The 14164-nt window shown below is 44.1% G+C and overlaps 1 protein-coding gene across 14 annotated transcripts in view; it reads left to right on the top strand.

Annotated features, from left to right (window-relative positions):
* HECW2 (HECT, C2 and WW domain containing E3 ubiquitin protein ligase 2) overlaps positions 1-14164 on the top strand; it is a 258411-nt gene that overhangs the window by 43891 nt on the left and 200356 nt on the right. Inside the window, exon 1 of one of the 14 annotated variants that reach the window (XM_036320843.1) lies at positions 5977-6063. The exons of the other annotated variants lie outside the window; for them this stretch is intronic. The gene's annotated coding sequence lies outside the window, so the exon portion shown is untranslated. Of the gene's footprint in view, positions 1-5976; positions 6064-14164 lie in introns of those variants that run through there. 14 annotated transcript variants of the gene reach the window in all.

The following is a 14164-nucleotide window of genomic DNA, read 5'->3' as shown; positions in this document are numbered from 1 at the left end:
GTTTAATTATGTGCAGGAACATTGATTCCTTATGGTGTGGTTTATAGTGTGTGGTTGTAACCCTCGACCTCATTCCATTGCTGTTTCTGAGAAAACTATTAGCGTCTTGGCCAGAATGGCTCTCATTAGTCAAATCACTCTTTCAGCTCTCCGTAACCACAGCTCCCTGCACAGATCAGTAAAACCCTACTTGACAGTCTTGGGGGCATTTCGCTAAGACAGATCAGAGAAAACCCATCTCCTGCTTTCACTCAAGTCTTTGCATGGAAGATTTAAGTTGTGAATTGGGAGTTCTGCAGAATGAGAAGTTGTAAGGATGTAGAATGCTCTGTCCTCTGGCTGGTGTCGGAATGAGAAGAACCAGGCAGGACCACATAACTCGGATGAAGAGTGGGCAAACAATGAAGCAGTGATGGGTTGACAATGCCTGGGATGTGCACAATAGAAGAGCCTTCTTTTCTCCTTTGTTTTGTTTTGCTTTTGGAAGGAGCGTCATGTTCTGGTCGGTGGAGCCGGGGATGAAATGCCAGGTTACCAGGGTTCTAGTCTTGGTGCTTCTGTCACGGACTCCCAGCGTGGACCTTGAAAATCTATTAACTTTTGGTTGTTTCAGGCAGTGAATTATTTTTTAAAGTGGGGGAGGCTGAGTGTGTTCTGTCTTCCATGTAGCGAACAGGATGGTAGTAATTTAAGTTATGTAATTTAAAAATGATATATTTGACTTGGTTTTCCATTAATTAGTCCATTTCCCATAGTGTAGGGACCAGTGTTAACGTAATATTTAATTAATTGCTTGGAAAATTCATCACACACTTGTGCAGTGACATCATTTGAAGAGATATATTTAAACGTCTGTATCATTTTTATTGAGGGAAGAATTTGGCGTGTTAAGTAATGGCCCAAATGATCTCCTGGAAATATAGGTGAACATTAATCAGAGACGCCACCACCATCCAGTCGCCCTCGCCTCCATCATCAGCATCGGTTGAGCTTTTGTGATGGGACTCATTTTCTAGAAGAGGAAAATGAAGCTTTGAAAGGACAGCAGCTCAATCTTTTACAGTCTCTGTAAACAAACAAAAAAAGGAAGAAATCGTTATCATTATACTTTTTAAATGTTGAAATACTAAAATTTGGAAGCCTGAGAGTCTTCATGTCTGGGAGCTTTCTTTAAGCAGTAATTTACATAACTGCTTATAAAATTTTAACCAGGACATAAAAAGCACTTAATGTTTCTTTAAATTTTTCACTGGAATACTTCTTGGAGAGGACTGTAACTCAAGTTTCTCTGAAATGCATTATTCATTCATTCATTCATTCATTCTATTATTGGCCACGCTATTCCAGATGTCCCCCATGCCCTCCCCCGTTTGCCCACCTCCGTCCAGCCTCCCTCCCCACTGCCCGCCTTCACCACATTGTTGTCCATGTCCACGGGTTAGACATATTTGCATATACGTTTTTTGGCTAATATCTTCCAGTTCTCTCCCCTCCCCCCTGCCTCCCCTCTGAAACCTGTCAGCCTGTTCCATGTTTCCATACCTCTGGTCCTATTTTGTTCGTCAGTTTATTTTGTTCATTAGATCCCACGTGTAAGTGAGATCATATGCTACTTGTCTTTCTCTGGCTGGCTTATTTCGCTTAGCATAGTACTCTCCAGGCCCCTCCATGCTGCTGTAAAGGATAAGATTTCCTTCTCTTTTCACAGCTGCAGAGTGTTCCATGGTGTAAATGTACCACAGCCTTTTTATCCATTCATCTCCTGATGGGCACTTGGGCTGTTTCCAGATCTTGGCTATTTATTGTAAATTGTGCTGCTAAGAACATAGGGATGCATGCATTCTTTCTGATTGCTATTTCGGGATCCGTAGGATATATTCCCAGAAGTGGGATCATTGAGTCAAAAGGCATTATTTTTAATATTTATGCAGCTGTAGCATTCTATCTTATAATATATATATATGTATATGCACACACACACACACACACACACATACACACACATACTTAAAAACTCTAATTTAAGTTATTCAACACTGGTTAACATTTGACATTTCAACAAAGTTCCCCTTTGCAGTGCTTTCAGCATTGCCTCCCGCCCTGAGTGCGGCTCCCAAGTTTGGCAAGTACACTCTTAGGTCACTTACAGTGCTGGGTTAGCATGAAGGGATTAAAATGTGTCACCCATAAAGTCAGTTATGACTTAATAACTAATGAAAGGTGTTTTTTTGTTTGGGCTTCACTTCACAGTAGTGACAAAATTAAAGAGAGGTGGTGCAAGATAGCAGAAAGTGCTTTTTAAAACATCTTCACCTGAGGGTATGTTTTTATTGATTTGAGAGCGAGAGGAAGGGAGGGAGCGAGGGAGAGAGAGAGAAACATCGATCAGCAGGGGTCCAACCCCCAACCTTTTGGTGCACAGGACGATGCTCCAATAAATTGAGCCCCGGGCCAGGGCCAGAGGAAAATGCTGTGAAGTGACAACCGTGGGCCTCTTTCTGGTTCTTCCACTTCCCAGCACTGGACCTACAAGAGAACCGCGATTCTTCATGTGTGAAATGTAGCGTCTGCTACATTAGATTGTTGTGAAGATGAAATGAAATGATGCCTTTCTGCTTGTCTGGCCCCTGCCCGATGTGTTCACAGCCATTGGGTTTGGCAGGGGTACGAGCAATGCCAAGGGAGGGGACGCATGGCTTTAGCATTGCGTACGTACTTTCTCCTGTGTATCCTCACCGTGCTGTTTCACGTCTTAGCTAGCGCTCTCCTGCTCACCGTGCGTTTTCCTGACCTTATAAATAATTTTGTCTTACATATGGTGAGCTATTACTCACGCATTTCCTTCTGTGGGAGCTGCACATGGGTCGGAACTAGATGGCATTTCCGGAGACCTGCGTGCCTCCATGTGAACTGTTCTGCGTAACCCTGGGGCATCCATGCACGTTCATTAAACACTGCCGTTGGAAATCCGCTCTGAGTATTGGGTTCCAAACTGACCTAAGCAGTTCTGGGTGTGCAGCACCCATGGGCACATTGGCTTTGATAGACATCTGTAACTTCCAATCATTAGGAGTGACTTTCTTACTGGGCTACAGTGGAAGTTTCAGGCTTCATTCCATGGCACATAAAGACGTGTATTAGCAAGTAGGTTCAAAGCCCTCATGTAATCTGCTCTGTCAGCGCCGGATTCCCAGCCATCCGTCACCTTGGTGTCCCCTAGGGGCATGTGACGCAATGCAACCCTTGGGTTATGTTCAAGTTCACTGTAAATTAAGTCTGTGCTATAGATAGTTGATGAAAGAAGTCCTCAGATCTTTTAAAAAAAAAGTATAACCGTTTCCACCCTAATTATAAGAAGTTGTACTTCCGTTCACTTGTAAGACACATGAAAATATAGAAAAACATAAATGTGCCCAATTCCCATCACACTGATTTTCTTGGCTTAATCGTTCTCCTCCCCCCTCCCCCCCCACTAGACCGCTGTACCGATTTTTCGGTAATTTCCACACAAAGGTGGAATATTGGCGCTAGATGAAAGGTAGACCTATTTTCTACAATGTCTCCAAGTTCCACCTTATTCTAACCACTTGTTTGCATGTAACTAACATTTTTCTATATCATGTTGGTTTTTTCTCTTTAATGCTCAGGAGCCCAGGTATAGGGGTCAGTTAGGTTCAGCGCCTCAGGTCTGGCAGGATTAAACCTCATTACCCCAGTGTCCCCTGGAAGCAAGAAGAAGGTCAGAATCACGGGTAGTCTGTGAACCTGCACACCTCTTCCTCTGAGTGCTTCGGGGAGCGTTTGCCTTTTTGCCATCGGGGACTGGACTGAGCTCAAGAGTGGAGTGGCGAGGAGACAGGTGCCTCCGAGTGTAAGCAGTGACTTCCGTTTCAGCGGAGCGTGTGATGGAATGTCACGCTTCTGTGTTTTCAAGAAAGAAGAGCGCGTGCACACAGATCGTAGGCCGACATGCTGATGGCCGGCCGCAGCTGGCTGCCTCACGCTCTTCCGTGTATTCCTGTTTATTTGGATTTTTTTGGCCAGCGGAGTCACCGCTGCGTCATTGTGGGGACGCTGCTGACGGAGGCTTTGCATCCTGCTGTGCTGGGAGTGTGGGAACTGGGTGGCAGAGGAACGGCTATTTCCCAGGAGGCGGGAGTTCCAGTCCTGCCCCCACCCCCTCTACGGTGTCAGGTTGGAAACGCACCTGCTCTTAACCTCTCCCCGCCTTGGCCCTCACTGTGGCCCAGGGAGAGTCCGATCCCTCAGATGGCTGAAGGTTGCATTAACTGAGATGGTGTATACAAAGCACCTAAATAAATACACACTAGCTGTTATTCATATTAGATGCATAAAGCATGGTTATAAATGGAGTCAGTTCTTGTCCCGAGGCGGCCACCTGTTGGCTCCCTCTGGGTGCTCAGATCTGGACATGCTGCTGAGAACACAGAGAAATGACCTGTCCTTCAGATGACATGGTTTTTCCATGCGATGCTAGCCTTATGATACCTGTGGCTTTGCCTATGCATAACTCCCCTTTTCTGGAATGTTCTCTCTTAGTACTCTGTTTCTTCAGTCTCACCTATCCTAATTTGTAATCGTGTACTTATGTATGTGCTCACTGATTTACTACCACATGGATGTCTGCTGGGCCATCTCTGTTTTGCTCGCCACTGAATGTTCACCCCCTGCTAAGTGAGGCCCTTGCACGTTTGCTGGGGAAGAGAAGAGAAGGAGTTGGTGCCGCGGGCTTGCGGGGGTGTGGGATGGGTTTGCGTTTGTGCAGTGTGCAGTGCAGCAGTCACTGTGACTGAATTTCTACTGGGATTACTCCAGAAAATGAATGGACATATTGATTGATGTTTTGATAAATTGATCAATTACATTTTTGGTGCTTGTGTTTTTCACATATTTAGGAATGTAATATGTTATCATACCTATGTTATCATCACTCAGATTACAAAGTCCAATTTTTGGAGATTTTCAAGAGGGTATGGGAGAAGTTCTTACTAATTGCTTGCTGTTATAATTCGGAGGTGGAAAGTAAGTCACCATTAACTTAGTTTCTACTAATTAAAACTACAGAGCTCTACCATAATTAGAACTGCTTGTCCATAGCTCTTTTGGGCTTTTGAGCCTACCATTAAAAAATAGATGGCTAAATAAAAGGAAAAAATACTATAATCCCCATATTTGTAGAAAATAACTACTAAAATCCTACTTTCAAAAAAAGCCAGTCTCTTTATGAAGTATAACAATGAAGGAAATATATTGAAAGAAAATCTTACAACCTTATGAACCATTTTTATTTTTCTACATTTGAGCTAGAAGCTTATTGTAAACATTTTTCAGTGTATTTTTGCCCTGGTAGAACTGTTTCTTACAGAATAATAATGGTGGTTATTTGAAAGCTCAAGAGGAAAATATTTATAAAAAGAAACCCTGTAGGAAGTAGTTAATGGCGTTCTCTCCAGAGATGGGCAATATGGAGGGGGAATGAATATAATGCGTGCTCATCCCCCACTAAGATAACTTTGGGGGACATGGGGGTGCAGGGCAAAGAAGCAGAAGGCTGGAGAGAGGCATTCTGGGGTGATTTGCATATCCTCAGAAATGTTAGTGGGAGGCCGGGATGAAGGAGTTACATCTTCTAAGGAACCAAAACACTGTTTTCTCTAATTATACCCCCACCTACGCGTCCTCCACACAGCCTCCCCACACACGGGTGCCTTCCTAATCCATGGATTTTGAAAGTCAGACACTTCATGGGCATGAGCTGTCGTGAGAATCCGGTGGTTTTCTTTCACGGGCCCTTCAGTTGGGATCTTGAGGGAAACGTCTAGTGGTTTAGTTTTATATTTTAGCTGCATCGCAGGGACGGGTGGAAATATTTAGCTCTTTTGTCTTGAAGGTACCCGGAGACTTGACAGACACGAGCTTCTATATTTGACACCGGGTGACTTACTAACTGCTCTTTTCTCCCCTCCACAGTGGTAGCGAAGGAGTAGAAAACGGCTTAGAGAAAGTAGGCCACAAGACTTAACAGAAGAAAAGCAAGATAATGTATTTATGTCTCCGTCCATTTTTTTCAGACTCTGCTAGAGACAGTTGCAGGCTAAAAATATCTGCTTGCCTAAAGTGGTTCATGTCCCCCCGACCCCCAACATAAATTGTCCAACTGGTGTAAGCAAATAGTCCTTAAAGTACACTCGCCTGTTACAGAATTTCCTGCAACAGTTTACAGCAAGGAGCCCAGGTTCCCAGGGCCCATGGGAGTCACAGAGGAATGTTGGCGTCACAGGAGAAAAGTAGTGGGACAGGCTATTGTGAGGGTCAAGGCCGGAGGATAAAGCCTATTTGTTAGCTTAATTTATAGCCTTTACATATTGAGACATACAGAGAGGAGCCTCCATTTGTACTCCTGCCTGAACCTTACAGATTTTAGCAGTGGACCTGCATAAGAGGTGCCCCGTCTTCACCCTCCACCGCCTGCTGGTGTTGTGGGGATCAGGGCTGGGTCAGAGCAGGCCTCTCCCCCTAACGTAAGCTGCACCGGGCAGGGACCCTCGTGGCTTGCTCACTAGTGTTTCTTACAACAATGCCTGGAGCACACTTACTGAACGAAAGGAGGAGTCATAGGATCTGAGCACCGTGGGAGGGAGGGCGTGATTGAGCAGGAGCGGGGAAGAGCAGGTATGGACCCTTAGCAGCTCCACTGGGGTGCAGTTATGTGTCGTAGTTCACCTGTGTCAGGATATGCTCCCATATCCATTCCCTTTGGATCATACGAACTCTGAAAATTTTTGTGTCATCTAGGGACCCTCAAATGTGTGACTTTGACAAGATGTTCTTATTTGACTTGGTAGCATATTCTCTCTCTGAGGGAAGGGAACTCCATGATAATATCTTGATTCACATTTTCACCACAAATATCCATTATAGGGTGGCATGTAATTTGATTACTTTGGAAGAAAGAAAGAAAAAAAGAAAAGAAAAGAGCAAAACAAACATATAAACAAAACCCTAGACTACCAGAGTTGGTTAAATGATGACATAGAAGCAGGAAATCAGTATAAAAACCACGGTGATTGATCATTGAGACGAAATTTTTTTAGCACAATGGAAACATTAGGTTTTCTGACTCCTTTTTCATGTATGTGCTTGCATGGTTTTGAAAGCATTTCCTAAAATAAATAACACCGCCTATGGGAATTAGATTCAGGGAAAGGCAAGGGCGTTCGTAGCGAAGAATGCTAAACTCAGTGTGACCTAAGTGACTCGTTGGCTTGTCATGGAAATCATTTGGATTGCTGGGAGAGAATGTGAAGTGGGATTTGTCCTGTGTCCCGGTCTTTTTTCAGGAGAGCATCCCATAGTTGAAGCTTAGTAAAATGTTTTATGCTGATCTCGTTTCTGGCTTTGGAAAATCATGCAACAACCTTTTTACCTGATGTTCGAGAGAAGTCTAAGTACTCATATCTCCAAACCAGAAGGTAGTTTTTCTCTCTTATATTAACTAGAGGCCCAGTGCATGAAGTTCGTGCACCGGTAGGGTCCTTAGCGGCTGCTGGCTATTGGCCGGGGCCCTCCTTGGTTCTGCGCTGCCCCCTGGTGGTCAGTACACATCATAGCGAGTGATCGAACTCCCGATTGGTCGAACTCTCGAGGGGACCCTTTGCATATTAGGTTTTTATATATATAGGTTAGAAGTAACCCTAAGTCACTTAATGTTTTCATTTACAATAGGACTTGTCGGCTTGGACACTGAGTCTTTTACATGTTGAAGGAGTATTTGAAAAGTTGAACACAGGGGAATCTCTGTGCTCTCGTGAATATAACTGTAAAACACTTGGAGGACTTAGCCTGTTGGTGCTAATTTGAGAACTGGTAGTTTGTTCCTAAAAAAAAATCTCTTTTCTGTCAGTTTCTGTAATTGTGGCATCTCTTCTGTCTCTTTAATACCATGCAAAATTCAAGTTTCAAAGAAAACATTTCAAAAATATGAGTCACCTTTTAACTTATAATTTTAAACAATTCTCATTTTACAGTTTTCATAAGAGACAGATAAAGAAAATGTGTTTCTGCCTCTACTAACAGATTATTTTTATTACATGAAAATTCTGTGTATTATTTACTACTTTAACTTCTGAAAAGAGACACCCTCTGAACAAGGATTAAATTAAGAGGCGGTTTTACTATGTCATTATTTGCACTCATTGATCTTTCCTCCGTATCTTTCTCTGCCATTACATTCCAAAGAGTAAAGGCTTTATTTTTGGAAGTGATTTTAGCCTCGCTGATGAGGGGAGGGAAAAGGAGGATGTCCTCACTGCTGGACACTTGCCCTCCATCTTGGGCGCCATGTTCCTCAGGCCACGCCTACCTTCACCTTGATTTCTGAAGTGTTGCGTTTTGGGTAGGTGACTACCTTGTTGGCAGAGAGAGGGCAGAGGACAAAGAGAAGTAGCCGTGGGGGGGATGTGGACGAGAAATGGCAAAGTGGAGGGGACAGTGGGCGCCCTGACCCCCAGGATGTCTAGGTAACTCATTTCCAGTGCTGTTCTGAGACAGCGTTTGGTGGGTTTTGAAAAACACAGACAGTGTGCTGAATTGTCAGGAAAGCTGAGGTTATTCAACTTCAGGAATTCAGTGGTAAAGTGGTAAAGTGATGTTCATGGTGCTAGTTTTTCTTTCTCTTAGATAGCTTTGTTTGACAGAATAAAAAGTCAGTTACTCTACGTTAGTCCCGGTAACGTTTTTGGAATTTTACTACTCTGTGAAGCTCCAAGGCCTACCGTTCACTCTTTTGGTGGCATTAGTGTTTGGTCGTTTTTCCAGCAGTGGGAGTTGTTTCTAGGAAAATTCGGTGAAATGCTCACATCTTTTACTGGTGGAAGATTTCATGTGTGTAAGTACACATGTACTTTATGTGTTTATGTGTTACGGAGATCAGCCCACTGCGAATGCCTGTGTTTTCTTTCGGTCACGAGATGGGGAACTATGCTTTAAGTTCCCTCAGTCTTGAGTTGTATCAAATTATATGATGGTCTTTTCACTAAAATTTGAAATTCAAAATGCTGGATCTTTGTCAAAAAACTTGAAGGCAACAAAGGCAGCAAGTTCTGTAGTTCATTGTTTTCACATGTATTATGTCATTTAATTCTCACAACTTGGAGCTGTAGAGGTAGCATCATTCACTGAGAATTTCAGTGATGAGCAAGGAGCTTACTGTGTCTTTTTGTTTTGTTTTGAGGAGGCCCTTCCTTCCTTCCTTTCTTCCTTCCTTCCTGCCTGCATGTTTTTATTGATTTCAGAGAGGAAGGGACAGAGAGATAGAAACATCATTGATGAGGGAAGATCATTGATCAGCTACCTCTTGCACGCCCCTCCCTCCCCCCCTCCCGGGGGATTGAGCCTGATACCCAGGCATGTGCCCTGACAAGGAATCAAACCCTGACCTCCTGGTTCACAGGCTGACGCTCAACCACTGAGCAACACTGGCCGGCAAGCATGCATTTTAATATGTTTTTGAGTCCAAGCAAACCCCAGAATTCAATGTAATTGGAACCTTTCCCAAGTTAAGGACTTTAAATCTGCCTTTGAGAAGGTTACCAGTGAAGATCAAAGATGTGGGAAACTGTGGATTCTAAGATTAAACCCAGCATCATTTTCTAAGTTAGGCCCCTATCTAAATAGCTTTTCTTATACCTTCTCAAGTCTTTTGAGGGTTCCCTTACTTTGAAACTGTTAAATGCAAAGAGCATTATTTCCATTTGCTTGTCCAATGTGTTAAAGGTAGCCAACTAACTAACTTGATTTAAGAAAATTAAGAGTTCTTAAGACTGGCAGTGGGCCAATGAAAGGAGTGCTTTCATCTCCTGCAGTTGGAATGAATTTACGCCTTTTGGGGAAGCAGTTTTTCAGTACATCCTGTGAACTTTAAATAGGTGACCTTTCAAAATCCTACTCTGCATCCTTCTTCTAAGAAATAATCAGAAGTGCATGCAACCCTTTATGCATAAAGATGTTCACCATAATCTTGTTCATAAAAAATGACCTTTGGGCTAGTGCCAATCAGTGGGAGTGGTTAGAAAACTATGTAATATTATATTTACATAGCTTCCAGAATGACACATGCTGAGAATTGTTAATTCAATGAGAAAAGAAAACACGTTTGCTAGGATGTTGAGTGACAAAACAAAACAGGTTGTAAGATGTAGACAAATCCCGATAATCAGGAGTGACAGCAGCTTGAAACTCCAAGATGCCTTCAGCTCTCTGATGAGCTGGTGCATTTTCATCGCAGAAGAGCGGCTGTGTGATTCATTCAAGTCTGTGGCCGTTCATTTCCCCTTTCCTGGGCCAGGTACTAAGCTGGGCCCGAGACACAAAGATGGAGAGCCTAACATCTCCAGTGTCTGGCCCGGCTGGTGTGGCTCAGCGGTTGAGTGTCAATTTATGTACCAGGAGGTCACGGTTCGATTCCTGGTCAGGGCACATGCCTGGGTTGCAGGCTCGATTCCCCAGGAGGGGCGTGTGGGAGGCAGTCGATCAATGATTCTCTCTTATCATTGATGTTTCTACCCCTCTTTCCCTCTCCCTTCCTCTCTCTGAAACCAATAAAAAGATATTTAAAAAAACCCTCCAGTATCTGCATGCAAACTTGGTATTTGCTCCTGCGTGTTCAGTGGCGAGCGGCGGAGTTCTAGGTAAATGTCACGGCCTGGGTTTCTTTCCTGGGCGGACGGCCTTGTTTGCTTTAGGAATCAAGGTGGGACAAACCGGGCATAGACAGGAAGCCGGGAAATGCAGTTTTCTTTAGGGAATTCTAACTGAACAGGTTCGTCTGAACAGTTTCAGTGTGTATATGTTGGGGGAATCTATAGACTGTAGAATTGGGAGTCAGATTTGATACACCTTTTAATGTTGCCTCCACCATCCCCCTCCTGTGGGCTCTGAGCGTGTTGGTTTGTATTCATCTAGGCCTGTGGTCGGCAAACCGTGGCTCGTGAGCCACATGTGGCTCTTTGGCCCCTTCAGTGTGGCTCTTCCACAAAATACCGACTTCTGTGCATGGGCCACGAAGTTTCAATCGCACTGTACGTGCATTCCCCCACATGGTATTTTGTGGAAGAGCCACACTCAAGGGGCCAAAGAGCCGCATGTGGCTCGCGAGCCGTGGTTTGCTGACCACGGATCTAGGCCTTTGGTTCTCAACCTTCCTAATGCCGTGACCCTTTAATATAGTTCCTCATGTTGTGGTGACCCCCAACCATAAAATTTTTTTCGTTGCTACTTCATAATTGTAATTTTGCTACTGTTATGAATCATCATGTAAATATCTGATATGCAGGATGTATTTTCATTGTTACAAATTGAACATAATTAAAGCATAGTGATTAATCACAAAACAATATGTAATTATAATTATGTGTTTTTCGATGGTCTTAGGCGACCCCTGTGAAAGGGTCATTTGACCCCCAAAGCAGTTGAGAACCGCTGATCTAGGCTATCCGTTGGGAGCGGGCCCATCTTCCCGACTTACCTGAGAATTCCTAAAAGGCAGGGACTAGCACCAACACTTGTTCACCTTTAGGTTCACGTCCCCTGGCGTTTTGTAGTGTGTGGCAAAGGGTAGGCACACAATACATGCTTGGAAACAACGCATTAGTGATATAGTCTCAGTTAACAATTGCTGTCACATGGACTAGATGGATGGAGAAAAACCAGGCTGACATTTGAGTTCTGCACACATATACGCCCCTCAGTGCCGTCATGCTCAGGGGTGAACTCGTAGGAGGAATGTTGGTCTGTTGTTTAGGCCAGTGAAGGGATACAGTGTTTTATATCTCCTGCCTCACAGGGACCTAACAGGTGCGAGACAGTTAGACAGAAACCTTGGCTCCTCGGAAGAAAAGTGCCATGCAATGCTACACGGGGAGTTTGACGCTTTTAACTCCAGTGGGAGCTCGTTGGCAAGAGAAGAATGAAAAAGGGCTTAGGGTTCAGAGGAGACATGTAAGAAGAATATGAGTGTGATGGTTACAAAACATACTTGAGATTAGTCAGACTGGTAGAATATAAACACATGAGAATTAGTGGGCAGGTACATGTATAAGTATGTGTATTATGTGCGTATATAAGAAAAAAATTAATCAGTTTTCTCCTGTCAGCACAAGTATATTGCATTTGGGATTAATGAAGATGAAAAATAAGGAGACAATCAATATAGGTTTTCTTGAGTCTTATGTTTCAAATACTGTACTAGTTTCTGAGGCTACCATGATCCCAGGGTTTTATATTTTCTTAGTGTTACAGGGCACAGACACACGCATACCCACACACTTAAACTTGAAAATAATATGTACAAGCGTGTACTATAGGAATTTCAGCCAGTTTTTATTGTTATTTTGGAGCAGGTCTGGAATTTTCAGCCTCTCTATGTTGTCACTGACAAGCCGTGTGCAGTCAGGCCTGGGATGGAAAGCATTTCATTTTAGAATTAAAGCCCATCTAGGTCAATGAAAGTTCGGATATTTGGAAAGGTAAATGATAGGCATCAGTGGCATTTCTTGCCTACCGCACAAAGTCCCAAATCCTCGCTGTCTTTTTAACCTCTCCAGTCTGGTTATGCCCACGGTGCCATATCATGAACGGTCCGTGGTAGCCAAGTTTTCTCTCAATTTCCTGCCTCTTCATTCCTGCTGAGTATGATGCTAGCTGCCCTGTGCCCTGTGCTAAGAGCCTTCTGTCTCTTATCTCAGAAAATCCTAGTGGTGACTAAGATAGTTGCTGTCAATCTCTTGTGGGTTCATTGTTGTGTCCAAAGTCACACAGCTAGTCGTTGTCAGAGTTTACGATCCACCAGGTTCTGTGACCATAAGCCTGGGCCCCTGCTGGCCTGCCTTCCCCACCGCCCGACGGCCCCGTCTCTCTCTGCTGGTCTGAATCCTGCCCATTCCGCAGGCCAGGAGCACGAGGTTTGGTGCTATTTTGACTTGAAAAGTCATGATGATAGTAGAAAAATAGGAAAATCCTGGAAGGCAGAAATAAAACAAAATTAATTAGAAATCCAGCCACGTGGAGAACATCTTACATACATGACATTCATACCTTTCCCCCTAGTTTTACATGGATGCAGGTGTGTTCGTGTGGCATGTGCATGTGTGTGTGTGAATGTAGAGTCTTTGTGATGAGCTTAAGAGTTTAATGTGTATGTTCTTCTGAAATGTGCTTTCTTATTATGTAAAAATGTATCGTGGAATGAACATTTCCCAGTGCCGTTAGATACGCCTTTGGAACATCATTTCAGTAATGACCTCCCCTGCTTGTGGCAGGTGCAGTAAGGCTCGCTGCCCGGCACTCGGTCAGCTCGGAAATGTAAAGGAGACGCGGAGCCACGGTTCTGTCAGTGCTGTGAGCCTTCCCCCCTATGCTTGGTCTCCTGTAAAAGCTGTTTCCATGTGGGTGGGCATATTTGTCAGTGCTGTGACCTTACTGGTGCTGGATGTAAGAAGGGATTCATTTCTGCGCCTTATCAGACGCCTTGGAGAGGGAGACCTGGGGGAGACCCCGCGGGGAACATGAGGAAGCTGGCTTAGAGGCGTGTCGGTGTGCTGCTCAGTGGGACTGTGCCCGTCTCACCGAATCCTCTCTGCTCTCAGAATGTGCATATGCCGTTCCCCACTTTAAAGATGAAATATAACAAATGGGGTTTCAAAAACATCGCGGTCTTTGAAGCTATCCTATGTGTTACTTGCGAGTTCTAGGACTGCACCCCTGCCCGCTTTTGAGAACTCAGGCTTGTTCCGTTCCCTGGCCAGCTAATTGGAGAATACCTAGTACAGGCATCCTGAGAGATCCAAATGCAATTGTCCTGAGAGATTCCAGGATTCCCGGGAACGCTGGCTTCATGATATTTGTAGAGTCCACCCACCACTAATTCTGCTTCTGCCAAAATGCAAGCCTTGTAGTAGCCGGCTGCTGTGCTTTCTTACCCTGCCTGCTCACTGCTGAGCTGATCCATGATCCATGGGACTAGTCATCTCATTTCCACTGAAAGGTAAATTTAATTTTTATTATGCATTTCCTAAAACCATACCCTTTCTGTTATGAATTCAGCCGGCAGTTGGCTTAAACGCCAAGGAGTTTACTTTGAAATGCA

The sequence above is a fragment of the Myotis myotis genome, unplaced genomic scaffold, assembly GCF_014108235.1.
Source record: "Myotis myotis isolate mMyoMyo1 unplaced genomic scaffold, mMyoMyo1.p scaffold_m19_p_8, whole genome shotgun sequence".
NCBI classification, from domain to species: domain Eukaryota; kingdom Metazoa; phylum Chordata; class Mammalia; order Chiroptera; family Vespertilionidae; genus Myotis; species Myotis myotis.
The sequence above is the reverse complement of the archived record's forward strand: the minus strand, read 5'-3'. Positions and strand labels throughout refer to the sequence as shown.